Source organism: Rattus norvegicus, chromosome 9, assembly GCF_036323735.1.
Source record: "Rattus norvegicus strain BN/NHsdMcwi chromosome 9, GRCr8, whole genome shotgun sequence".
Classification (NCBI taxonomy): Eukaryota; Metazoa; Chordata; class Mammalia; order Rodentia; family Muridae; genus Rattus; species Rattus norvegicus.
The window spans coordinates 103,847,366-103,860,343 of NC_086027.1; the positions used below are offsets into that span (position 1 = coordinate 103,847,366).

A 12,978-nucleotide genomic window follows, 5' to 3' on the forward strand; every position below is an offset into this window, starting at 1 on the left:
TTTCCCTACTACTGTTTGAAGGCAGGGAACCTAGAAATATCGGGCCAGGTCCACAAAACTCAATTATGTTTGCAATATAAGAACATAGTTTCAATTCCCTGTCAGATGTTGTGATGTATAAGAGGCATATCTGGATTAATCTTACTTATGTCAGGATTTTCTTTCTGCTTATTAATGGTCAAATTATATTTCTCATTTTTTCCCTTTTCCTTCCAGGATTCCATATTGACCAAATCAATCATTTCTTTGGCAGAGCAGCTTTTCTTTTACAAATGTTCTTAAAGTTTCAGACATCTCTGTCACTTAAGATCAAAAGGAATTCTGAAGAAGGGGGTTTTAGAAATGTTAATTATAGCAAAACCTCCAAGCTCTTAATAAGAAAAAGGTTGATTAAATAAAGTCACAGTTTGGCATCACAGAATGCAGGGGCCATGCCTATAAATGTGACTGTTCTTGAAGAGAGAGCACAAAGAGCCAGCAGGAGAATGTGAGGACTAATCTGCTTCCAGCGTGAGAGCACTTTCAACACTGTACAGCACACAAAAGACTAATTTACAGGGTCAGGAAATGTGACATTGGCAGGCTGAGCAATAAAAGCCACCAAAGAACATTTCAAATGGCAAAAGGCTTCAGCCAAACAAAATATTTTAAAATAGATAATCTCAGAGAGAAATGTGCTGGGCCATGATCTGGTTTCAGAAAATTTAACTGTTAATGATTAAGGACAAGGAACATGGCCTTTCATAAAATATGCATTGAATAAAAAATTTCACACTGTTGGCAAATTCATAAAAGAGTAAAAAACAAGACTAACTTGACATGATTAGAGCATGAAAGAATGGTTAATGATAGTTCTTCAAAATTATCCAACATATGAAGTCTGTAAGATAGTACTACAGGAGAATAAGAAGCAGAGAAATAAATTGATCATTTATACAGGTGCAGGGCAGCTGGGAAGATCATTTTCTGGTTCATACTTAGAAGTCTTAAATATATGTTGAAGGTGAGAGAGGAATTGTATAAGTGGGGGCGTTGTATATATTTAACATTCGATATGTTCATACCAAAAATAAAGAAAGCAATGTAAAAGAAACAGTTGAAATCTTATACAAAGTATGGTTTTAAAATAGCATAAAGTCAGTTTTCGATGGAAGATAAAGAGTGCTTTGCTCAAATTATCTTCTGTCTCCCTCCAGCTGCTTTGACTACATCTTTTCATTTTAATATTTTACTATTGGTCAGCATTATAGACGAGTTTCCCACCCTCATTTTCTAGCCGCTTTTCACTTGTTCATCAGTACTTTCGTTTCTGGATGTGAAAATTCATTCTGACACTTGCAGTGTGGAGTCCCTACAAGTGGCATGGCCAGCAGAGAATCTATGCAAGTAAGAGAAGTAGGAAACTTGGTTCAGGGTGACCTAGCCAGGCTGAATCAAACTTCTGGAGTCTAGCACTAGGACAGTTGGTTTTAGACATGTTGAAGTCCGGCAGAGTTTTGCAAAAAAAAAAAAAAAGAAAAATTCCCTCTTTACAATTATAACGGTATCACGTGCGCAATCAGGCACAGCTACTTTGAAAGTCTTGCAGAGAACATCAACAGCTTAAGAAACTAAGATCTGGTGTGGTCTCTGACCAAGATATCACAGAGGTGAGCAGGCTATAGAGTGCGTGTGATATCTCCCCTAATGGGTTCCTTTGACTGAAACAAAGCTAAAGATAAAATTCTAGGGAGGAACAGTCTGGATTAAATATTTTGGAAGATTTGGGTATGGCCTGGCCCTAAAGATAGCTAGGTCACCGGGTTATCAACAACCTCCACTTCTGGGATGCTGGGTAGAAAACAGGTATACATTTTGTCCCCTGCATGGTCAATACTCCTGGTATCTCTAGTGAATATCTGTGAGTACCCGGGTCTTCAATACCATGGCTCTTGGGTCCAGAATCTCTATTGAATACAGTACGACAAGACACGCACTGTGTGTGGCAGAAGAAAAGCAGAAAGTGACTAAATAATATGAGGGACTCTCAAGGATGAAGATACACTGTTAAGTCAGCCTAGATGTTTAGACCGGCTTTATACTATCTCTTCGGGGATTTAGCTCAGTGGTAGAGTGCTTGCCTAGCAAGCACAAGGCCCTGGGTTCGGTCCCCAGCTCCAAAAAAAAAAAAAAAAAAAAAAGAAAAAAAGAAAAAAAAAGAAAAAAAAAAGAGAAAAGGAAGCTTCCTGGGGGGGGGGGGTGGGAGCGTGCGTTCAGGTAATTGGCAGACTCGTTTGGATTAATTTCTTGAGGAAAGGAGGATGACAAACATGTTTGTTTGTTTTTATCAGCAAGCTTCTAGCTATTTAGTAATCTATAGTCTTTCTAGAAGGTCAGATTGTTCTGTCTGCAACTAGGGATAGAGGAATTATTTAGGTATTTCTCTTTAGAGAACTAATCAAAGTTCTGCAACGTTTTAGTTACTGGCTTCAAAGATGCAGTTATGAGGGGGTTGGGGGTGGGGACATGTTCCATATGATCGCAGTCATACGAATATTTGACTAGTTCTCTGGCAGTTTGAATTGTCATATATGTAAATTAGCCACAGTACAGTGCCATAGTTCCTATCTTAGATATCATTTTGTTTTCTGAATTTGTGTGTCCTTATTCATTAATGATTTACACAGCATGCCTTTACTATGGTCTTCTCACTGGCTGTGATATAGTAAGACGTATTTTAAATAGAATGTGAACATCATGGTACGGGATAGTGAGATATTTCAACAGAACATTTGTGCGGCATTATCTTGAGGATTCCTACAGCTAAGATAGTAGCTATTTCTGAGTGTCTGTGATTTACTGAAACACTCTTTGGATACTTCACAAAAATCACCGAACTTAATGCCCACAAATAGCTATGTTAGGAAGAAAGTATGGTTTCCATTTTATAGGTAGAAAAATTTTAGGAACAGAGTAATTTTCAAATGGTGCTACCGAATCTTTCTTTAAAACTCATATTTGAAACCAACTTGATATCTGTCTGTGGCGAAATGTATCTACTAAAATAAGTGTCCTACAACATAATAGTATTATAAATGTTTTCTATTAAGACTTGCCTAAGATAATGTTGATCACTGCTTTTAAAAGGACCAATAAGACCTTCTAATTTTGATGTCAAATAATCAAAGGAGACCACAGAGCATTTAGCAAGCGAAGCAGCTGACATTCGGTTCATTGTAATGAGTAAAATGTACTTGTTTAAAACAATGACACAATTTCTTCACTAATGTACCACAAATAGTGTAGTCGAATAAAGCATTGTAGGATAACATTTTATAAACTTTGTCTTAAAGAAGTCATTAAAATAATACTTTCCACATTATCCTTTATTTGTGAATTTCTCGTCACAAAGACAAAGACAACATGTGATGATTAGTCTATGAAACAACTTTTCAAGAGAGGAGAGAATTCTACCCTTGTGATGTGGCATGCATGATAAAATACAACGTGATTGTATGAGTGAGAGGGAGAAAGAAGAAAATGAAAAAGTGAATTACTGATCAAGCAACATAATAGAGGATATTTTCATAATATTCTCTGAAGGGTGAAAGTCAAAGATTTATTATTATTATTATTATTATCATCATCATCTTTGATAGTTACTAACTATGTAGTTCAGACTTACCTTCAACTCAGAGCAATTTTTCTGTCATGGCCAGTTGACTACAAGCACATGCCCTCCTAACCACATCAAGCTCTGAAACAAAGTTTATAATTTTCACCTTAATTATTTAAAAACATTTTTCTAAATAGCACAAAAATAAATCCAGGTTCTGTGTTCTTTTAAGTAAAATAAGCCCAATTGCTTAACTAGTTATAATAAAAGACAATATTAATAATTATAGAAAATGAAGTTTTAGATTTACTTAAATGTTGGAAAAATTGTAGGACTCCAGCAGAATCCAAATGCAGTAGGAGTACTAGCAGGAAATCATGTTAGTATATGCCAGATTTGCTATAGATGGTGACTACTGATACGGTTTCTGCTTACGGTCTATTCAAATTTCCTTTACTTTCCGGTAACTTGATCTAAATTCCCCGAATCACTGTCCCCAACCCCAACCATTCACAAGAATAGCCGTGTCAGATTATAATTAGTAATCAGGCCTCAGCAGGAACCTCTTAGTTATGACAAAGAATAAGAAACTCAAAGTAATGTAATTGATGTTATAAGGGGTTTGTCCATAGGTTTGCTTAGGAGATGTTAAATCACACAAAGTAGAACTTAGAATGAGAGCACTGCTTCATCAGACTCCAAAGATAAGTAGCACTGTTAACCAGGCTTGTTAGAGGTTAGCAATGTTATAATGCTAGCATGTAAATATTTGTTCAGCAGGACTGGCCAGCCATTATTCCCATCCCCAGAGAGCAAGCCTCTAAAATGTTAGAGAGATTTCTTGTTCTTTTTTATTGCATATGTTTTTATTTATATTTCAAATGTTATCTCCTTTCCTGGTTTCTCTTCCGGAAACCCCCATCCCATCCCCATCCCCCTGCTTCTATGAGGGTGCTCCCTCACCCATCCAGCCACCTCCCAACCCTGGAATTCCCCCACATTGGGGCATCCAACCTTCACAGGACCAAGGGCCTCTCCTCCCATTCATGCCCAATAAGGCTCATCCTCTGCTACACATGCAGGTAGAGCCATGTATATTCTTTGGTTAATGATTTAGTTCTTGTGAGCTCTGGGGGGTCTGCATGCTTGATATTGTTCTTCCTATGGAGTTGCAAACCGAATCAGCTCTTTCTGTTTTTTCTCTAACTCCTCCATTGGGGACCCTGTGCTCAGTTCAATGGTTGGCTGTGAGCATCTGCCTCTGTATTTCTCAGTCTCTGGCATAGGCTCTCAGGAGACAGCTATATTAGGCTCCTGTCAGCATGCACTTCTTGGCTTCTGCAATATTGTCTGGGTTTGGTGACTGTATATAGGATGAATTCCCAGGTGGGGCAGTCTCTGGATGGACTTTCCATCAATCTCTGTTCCACACTTTGTCTCTGTATTTCCCCCTGTATTTTCTTTCCCCTTCTAAAAAGGACTGAAGCATCTACCCTTTGGTCTTTTTGCTTCTTGAGCTTCATGTGGTCTGTGAATTGTATCTTGTATATTCTTAGCTCTTGTGCTGATATCCACTGACTAGTGAGTATATATCTGTATGTTCTTTTGTGACTGGGTTACCTCACACAGGATGATATATTTCTAGTTCCATTCATTTGCCTATGAATTTCATGAAGTCATTGTTTTAATAGCTGAGTAGTACTCCATTGTGTACATTTCCTGTATTGATTCCTCTATTGAGGGAAATCTGGGTTCTTTCCAGCTTCTGGCTATTTTAAATAAGGCTGCTATGAATATAGTGGAGCATGTGTCTTTGTTATATGTTCGAGCATCTTTGGGTGTATGCCCAGGAGTGCTATATCTGGGTCCTCGGGTAATAGTACTATGTTCAATTTTCTGAGAAACTGCCAGACTGATTTTCAGAATAGTTTGCAATCCCACCAACAGTGGAGGAGAGTTCCTCTTTCTCTACATCCTTGCCAGCATCTGCTGTCACCTGAGTTTTTGATCTTATCCATTCTGATTGGTGTCAGGTGAAATCTCAGGGCTGTTTTGATTTGCGTTTCCCTGGTGACTAAGAATGTTGAACATTTCTTAAGTTAATTCTCAGCCATTTGACATTCCTCAGCTGAGAATTCTTTTTTTTACTAGCTCTGTACCCCATTTTTAATAGGGTTATTTGATACTCTGGAGTATAACTTCTTGAGTTCTTTGTATATGTTGGATATTAGCCCTCTATTGGATGTAGGATTGGTAAAGACCTTTTCCCAATCTGTTGGTTGCCATTTTGTCCTAACGATAGTGTCCTTTGCCTTACGGAAGCTTTGCAATTTTATGAGGTTTCTAACAGGGGTTAGTATAGGGTCACATGATCATTAAGTCCTAGTTTGCTATTAAGTCTCTATTAATGTTTAATAAGTTTGTTAGATCATAGATGCACTTCAGTGGCTCCAATGAAATGTTTTTGCTTCACAAGGTAGCATCTGGAGGGAATAGGAGGACTTGGCACCACATGTCTAATGTGGGGAAGGAACAGCCAGAGGATTGACCCCAAAAAACAATAATTCTGCCTTGTGGACAAGAGGATATAGGGTAACAACTATTCAAAAAGGAACAACACTTGTATAGTAAAAATAATAGTAAAAATAAGATTTGAAATATCTTGGTAAATAGATCTCCTAGTTGCCTGAGGTTCCAGCTTTGAAGCCTGTCTCTGTTTAAATGGTTCAAAGTATATGCTGGGTCTAAGACCTGAAAGAGATCGAAGGATGATCCTGTTAGATAAATAAGCCTAAAGCATATTTAAGTTAGGAAAATCTGTTCAAAAATCTGTTATTTGGGCTTTAGTCACAGTTGGCAGGGCACTTCCACAGAGAGCTCTTCCCCCATCTCTAAATGTGCAGAATGGAAACCATTTCTGTAACAGTGACATTTTTTTTATTTCCTAACTTAGGACAATGTCAGCCGCTTGAAAACATATTGTATATGTGTTTTGTAGTCTGCCCTTAAATGTCATCTTTTTAGTGTCTTCCTATCTATTAGACTGTAATTGAGGGCATTGAGGAAAAAGAAGCCAGGGATTTAAAAGGCCGCTCTCACCATTTCAGATCAAGGACTTACATTTCTATGTGATACATACTCACATTATCTGTCCTTTGATGGGCAAATTCTTGTTTTACTCATTGACCTCTTCTCCTTTGTTTTTTGGGGTCAATCCTCTGGCTGTTCCTTCCCCACATTAGACATGTGGTGCCAAGTCCTCCTATTCCCTCCAGATGCTACCTTGTGAAGCAAAAACATTTCATTGGAGCCACTGAAGTGCATCTATGATCTAACAAACTTATTAAACATTAATCTTTTCCATCTAACACTGAAAACTTTCTGTTTATGTCTAAGATTTAAATCCCTTTTACCCCTCCTATCTTTATAAAAGCTTTTTACAAATGTTTTAATTTACTTCTTTCCTCCCAATGTTAAAATTTGTTCACACAAAGGCCCCTTGCCTTTGTTTTGTCACAATTGTAGGGATTTAAGTGACCAATCCCTATTTTTATTCTCTTTATTCCGTTTCTTCTATTCTTTTAAAACTAGTCAAATAGAAAAGAAACCAGGCAATGTGGGGAAAAACTAAAAACAACAGAAGCAAATAAATAAAACCACAACATCCACTTAGGTGGAAACGTCTAGTTCTTCGGAAAAGTAGTTATGTCAAATGACATTTTTATGAGGCACACAGGTGAAACCATGTTTACCTGAAGCAGACACGGGTGAAAGGCTGTTTGGATATCATAAACACATGAAAACATGGGTCAATATGACCCCACAGACACTGGGATACGAATATGGAGGTTTTGTTTGGTTTGTTCCGCCTCATTATTCTTTGCTAATGACACGCATGTGGTAGTTCTTCTTATATAGCTTTGTTGAGCTCAACTCGTGTTAATTCTGCCATTGAGAGTTACCCACCCAAGAACTAGTGAGGTTTCTGCGCAGCCTGCCACTTCTGCAGTGGTTTCTTCAGGATTGAACTACAGCCCCCTGATGTCTGCTCACTGAAAGGACTGGACTACAGCTGCTGGTTCGTGCCTGGTGTCTGCCTGCCTAGAGGACTGGTCTGCAGCTGCTGAGTCCTATTTGGTGTTTGCTGTGGGACTGAATTGCTGCCCAAGAAGATCAAGCTTTTCCCCAAAGAACTATTGCTGAACAGGCTCACTTCCCCCATATCCTAATAAATTTCCTCTCCACTACCTCTACTGCATGGTAGGCTAGGGGAGAGGTTGAACCCTTATTAAAAGTTGGATGCAAAAAATATATGCCTGCAAACAACAACTATCACAAAGCCGAGAGGACCAACTGTCCCTAGTGTGCTTGCTAAATGGGTTCGTGTCTCGGTGTAAACTTTCTGGAAAAAAATAATTGCCTTTCTGTGTTACTTTCACTTAGTTCCAATGCGCTCTCTTGACACCGAGATAATTCTTTTCCCCAACAATGGCAAATGCATAGAAACATGCCGCATTTCCACCCATGCAGAGCAGCGGGGAGGAATGGCGGCAGTTGCTGCCTGCTCCCCGCTGATTATCCGAGCTCCCTTTAACTCTGATCATCCATCCAGACTGTGCCAGACACACCACCGACAGTTGTAATCATCACTTCAGGTAATGATTGCTTGGTTTCTCCATTGTAAAATTATTCATCTCTTTTCTTCAGTTGCCTCCCATGTTGTAAGAGAGTAGTCTTCGTGTAACCCGCATCTATGGGATGAGAAGAAATGAAGCTCGCCTTTAACAGAAAAGTATACGATCAGTTAAAACCTGTCTAATCCAAGTGGAAAAGATAATCTACTCTCCAGTGTTCGTTGACATTCACACAATCAATAATTTTTGCACATGTATGTAATTGCAGATAGGTACTCTGTTATAACTTAATATTAATTTCTTTGTTGCTGAAATTGGGACAGGTGAAACCATTGCATGTATCATCTGCAGAAGGCCTCCATTGTGTGTGCGCGTGTTGTTTAAACATTTTGTTGCCTTTTGGACACCATGATTCTCATTCGACTCCTATTTCCACACTCAGACTTTGAACAAGTCATTTAGAATCCAGGTTTCCACATTTTTTCTAATGGCAACTACACACACACACACACACACACACACACACACACACACACACAGAGAGAGAGAGAGAGAGAGAGAGAGAGAGAGAGAGAGAGAGAGAGAGAAATACCTAGGTGTTGAGCATGAATTTTTTTCTTAATTCTTTGACTGGAGGAAAAAGGAAATAGATAGATGTGTTTTGTCATATGTATGTACATACACCTATAATTATGTGAGCCAATCTGCATTTGTCATATGCACATACATACACCTATGTGAGCCATTCTGCATTTACTTCAGCATGAGTCCATGCTACTTTTTCAACTCTAATCAGTTCCCACACGAACATTCTAATCTATTGCTTCTTCATAACTTCTCTTTACATAACAAAGATGATGAACTTTACTTTATAGCATTTATTTTCATAACTGCCCAATTTTAATATAAACTGTGCTGGTTTAAAAATTATTATATGACTTGTTCTTATAGGGAACCACTTCATACCTTACAGTATAATATCTGTACATGATTTTTTTAGCCTTTAAGCCTTATAAATTACACTCACTTCCAAGGTTACATAGGCTAATAATTTCACATCCAATAATTATATTTCTTTATGTGTTTTATTTTTAATTTGTGACTTTCCATCCTGATATATATGTGTGTATGTGTGTGTATGTATGTGTGTGTGTGTGTGCACGCTAAGTTTTGTCCTTGCATTGTAAAATTCTATGCCTTGAAAACTACATAATGCTATTTATCGACCAATGTCTCCAAGTTCCACCACCTTAAGTATTTTCGATTTACACAGTAAACCCTCATTTACCTCATAGTCCCTGACTAAAATGGATACTTTTTGTCAATTTTTCTGTACAGAAGGTGATATGATCAGAATAATAAAATATGTCATCGCCTTTCAAAACATGATTGCCTCATTTACTGGTATGCATATAGACTACCTAAATTTCTGTGTGCATTTATACATGCCTGCGTTCCATATCTAATACATTTCATCATGTTGACATACTTGTTAACACACTATTTAATACAATTATTCATGGTTGTGAAGAGAGCAGGCATGGGACTGTACATCAGTTGAACAGCACATACCAAGTATGTATGTGAAAGACCCCGAGTTTCAATCCAACCACTGTGTCCCATAATATGTAGCTACTATAAACGTTCACATGTAGGGATTTGTAAGAATGTAAGTTTTTAAATGAATTTGCTTTATTTACATTATCCAGCCAATACAGAGTTGATGTAGTTTACGCTTTCATAGTATTCAATATCTCACAAGAATGTAACCATGGGAGAGGAATTGCTTTTAAAAAAGCAGTGATGGAAATGATAGCATACAAAGGAGAGTAGAATGTGAGAGTCCTTCCGTGCACTGAGAAAGCATAAGTGTGGACATTTTGCCTCCTCGGCTCACTTTATATCTAAGCTTGGCTCTCTGCTTCGTCTCTAGAATTAAAAAGAATCTGTTTCTCTGAGTTTCTGTTTATAGGCTCAGCCTGAGTTCAAAGAGACCAAACACTTGTCCTAAGCCACAGAATTATACCTGAGGGAAATGCCTAACATGCAAGCCAGAGTTTAGGAAGAGAATAGAACATCACCTTTTCCCATTTCAGAGTTGGTGTCGAAATCCAGGGCAATTCTGGAAGTATTTTATTTTTCTAGATGGCTTGGCCTTTGTAATCGACAACACAAAGACTGTGAGGAGCTCAAAGACTATTCCTCTCCTATGACTATAACTTTACTCAACAAGGAAACTGTTTTCCTCATAGAGCAATCACCATGTCTGTGATGTGTTTGTTACTGTGCATGTCCCGTCATAACCAATGCAATACGCTGCTAACTGTTTCCAAAGACCTAAAACAGCAGGATGGACAGCATACAGCCCAAGGGAATGACGGTCAATTTCAAAAACAAAATTAAAAGTACAATAAAATCAAAACTGAAATATGAGCTTATTTAGGATTGCCATTTAAAGGGAGAGTAGTATTCCTTACCAGCCCCATGTAATTAGAATCTAGTCATTTACTTAATGGCATAACTAGTTCCCTTAATTAACTCTCAAGTGTCTTTTGAGAAACTGTAGGTGAGAATGTCGTCAGTGGAAATGAGGAAGAATGAATGGACTTTTATCTGAATGTACAATGTTCTGCTCATGTAATTCCTAGGAATACAAAATAGGAAGTATGCAAATATTTTTTCTGATTGACATAAAACTATAGACTTTAGCATTTTTAGTGTGATGTCAGAAAGTATGCATGAAGATCTGTTAAAATATTCTAAGTCCACGTTGATTTGAGGAAAATAACCACCCATACATACCACACCCATGTATAAACACATGATAATTTTTTCCTCTTCTTTTTCTTTTTTTTTAATTCTTTTTTTGCTTCTAGAAAATCGAAACAAATGTGGAAAGCGATTATTAACTGCCTCTAGCAGATGAAACACAGAACTTAAAGGTAATGTAAAACTGGGAATCTCAGGCTTCCTAGTGACTCAGATTCTGTCTGTTTAAGGCAAATCGGGCCATAATACCAGAACAATGAGGAGAGCATAATTCGTACACGGCAGAAATTCATTCTACCAGCACTTGAGGATGCTGGGGACTCTTGGGATACCATTGTGTAGAGGAGGAAAATACTGCCTCCTCATGGCAGAAGGGATACAAAGAATCTATGCTCACATTTAAGACTTCAGATAGCATCCATCTTCCTGTTACTGAGCTTGAGCACTAATAACCTAATTATATCTGCAGGGTGATATAATTATTTCGCTTCTGTTTATTGGTACTCCCATCAGGTGGGTTTTAAGATGCAAATACCAGAGATATGAATGTTCTAATGGTAGCGGTTACCAGAAACATCATTCAAATTTTAGATGACTAAGAGCCCTGAATTAGAAAAGAGTTGTTTCCTTCTAGAATGAAACACACCCCTAATAAAATATAGGCTAGTATGTCACAAGTTATATAAAAAGGTAAATAATATTATAGTCAATTTCAATTAAATTTCTAATGAAGGAAAAATTTGCTTTGCAACCATATCCCGTAGTCAGATCCTCAGGTGAGCAACACTTCGAATCATACAGAAGGCAGTGTTTATGAATACAAATTAATTCTTAACTTAGACAGCTTTAAACTGTGATTTTTTCAGCTAAGCACAATGACACATGTCCTTAATCTCAAGACTCAGGCATTAGAAGCAGGCAGTTATTTAAGTTTGAGTCTAGCCTGGTCTACATAGCAAGTTCCATTCATGCCAGGGACCCTATTTCAGAACAGTAGCAAAAAAGTAATTTTAATTAGTCAAAAAAATTAGCAGTGTGTTTAGTTAAATATATAACTTGAGTTAATTTGTTTCCTTGATAAAGGCATTTCCACAATAACATACAGGGTATTGTCCTAAATAACAAATATTATTTGCTAGTCAATACATTTGGACATTTGCATTGATAATTGGCATTATTATCATTAGTATATAAATTCTTTTGTAACAATTTACGCACCCATATTCACTCAAGTGTCGCCCCCCCAAAGGGTTTTTCTGTTCTTTTATTAACCTTTCCATTTGCCAAGAAAAATATCGAATACTTTCCCTATATTGTTACAAAATTTCTAGGGATTACTTTCATTTTCTTATCTGAGCGTCATCCTTTTCACTGGCTATTTTATGTATTTACGTTTCAAATGTTATGCCCCTTCCTGGTTTCCCCTCTGCAAACTCCCTATCATATCCCCCTCACCCCTCTTTTTCTTAGGGTGATCCCCCACCCACCCACTCCTGCCTCACCACCTGAGCATTCCTCTGGTCCAGGGCATCAAGCCTTCACAGGACCAAGGGCCTCCCCTACATTGAAGCCAGATAAGGCCATCCTCTGCAACATATGCAGTTGGAGCCATGGGTCCCTCCACATGTACTCTTTGGTTGGTGATTTAGTCCCTGAGAACTCTGGTGAGCACGCGCGGGGTTTTGGGAGGTCCCATTGGTTGATATTGTTGTTCTTCCTAAGGGGTTGCACAAACCACTTCAACTGCTTCAGTCCTTCCCCTAACTCTTCCATTGGAGTCCCCGTTCAGTCCAATGGTTGGCTGTGTCTGCATCAGTATTGGTCATATGCTGGCAGAGCATCTCAGGGGACAGCTATACCAGGCTTCTGTTAGCAAATTCTTCTTGGCATCAGCAGTAGTGTCTAGGTTTGGTGTCTGCAGATGGGATGGATCCCTAGGCGGTGCAGTATCTGAATAGCCTTTCCTCCTCTCTGCTTAAT

The 12,978-nt window shown here is 38.1% G+C and overlaps 1 long non-coding RNA gene across 1 annotated transcript in view; it reads left to right on the forward strand.

The window, feature by feature from the left end:
* LOC120094753 (uncharacterized) overlaps positions 1-12,166 on the forward strand; it is a 51,489-nt gene extending 39,323 nt beyond the window's left edge. Inside the window, exons 4-5 of the long non-coding RNA XR_005489345.2 lie at positions 8,303-8,483; positions 11,106-12,166. This is a non-coding gene — a long non-coding RNA (uncharacterized LOC120094753). The remainder of the gene's footprint in view (positions 1-8,302; positions 8,484-11,105) is intronic.
* The last annotated feature ends 812 nt before the right edge of the window (positions 12,167-12,978 follow it).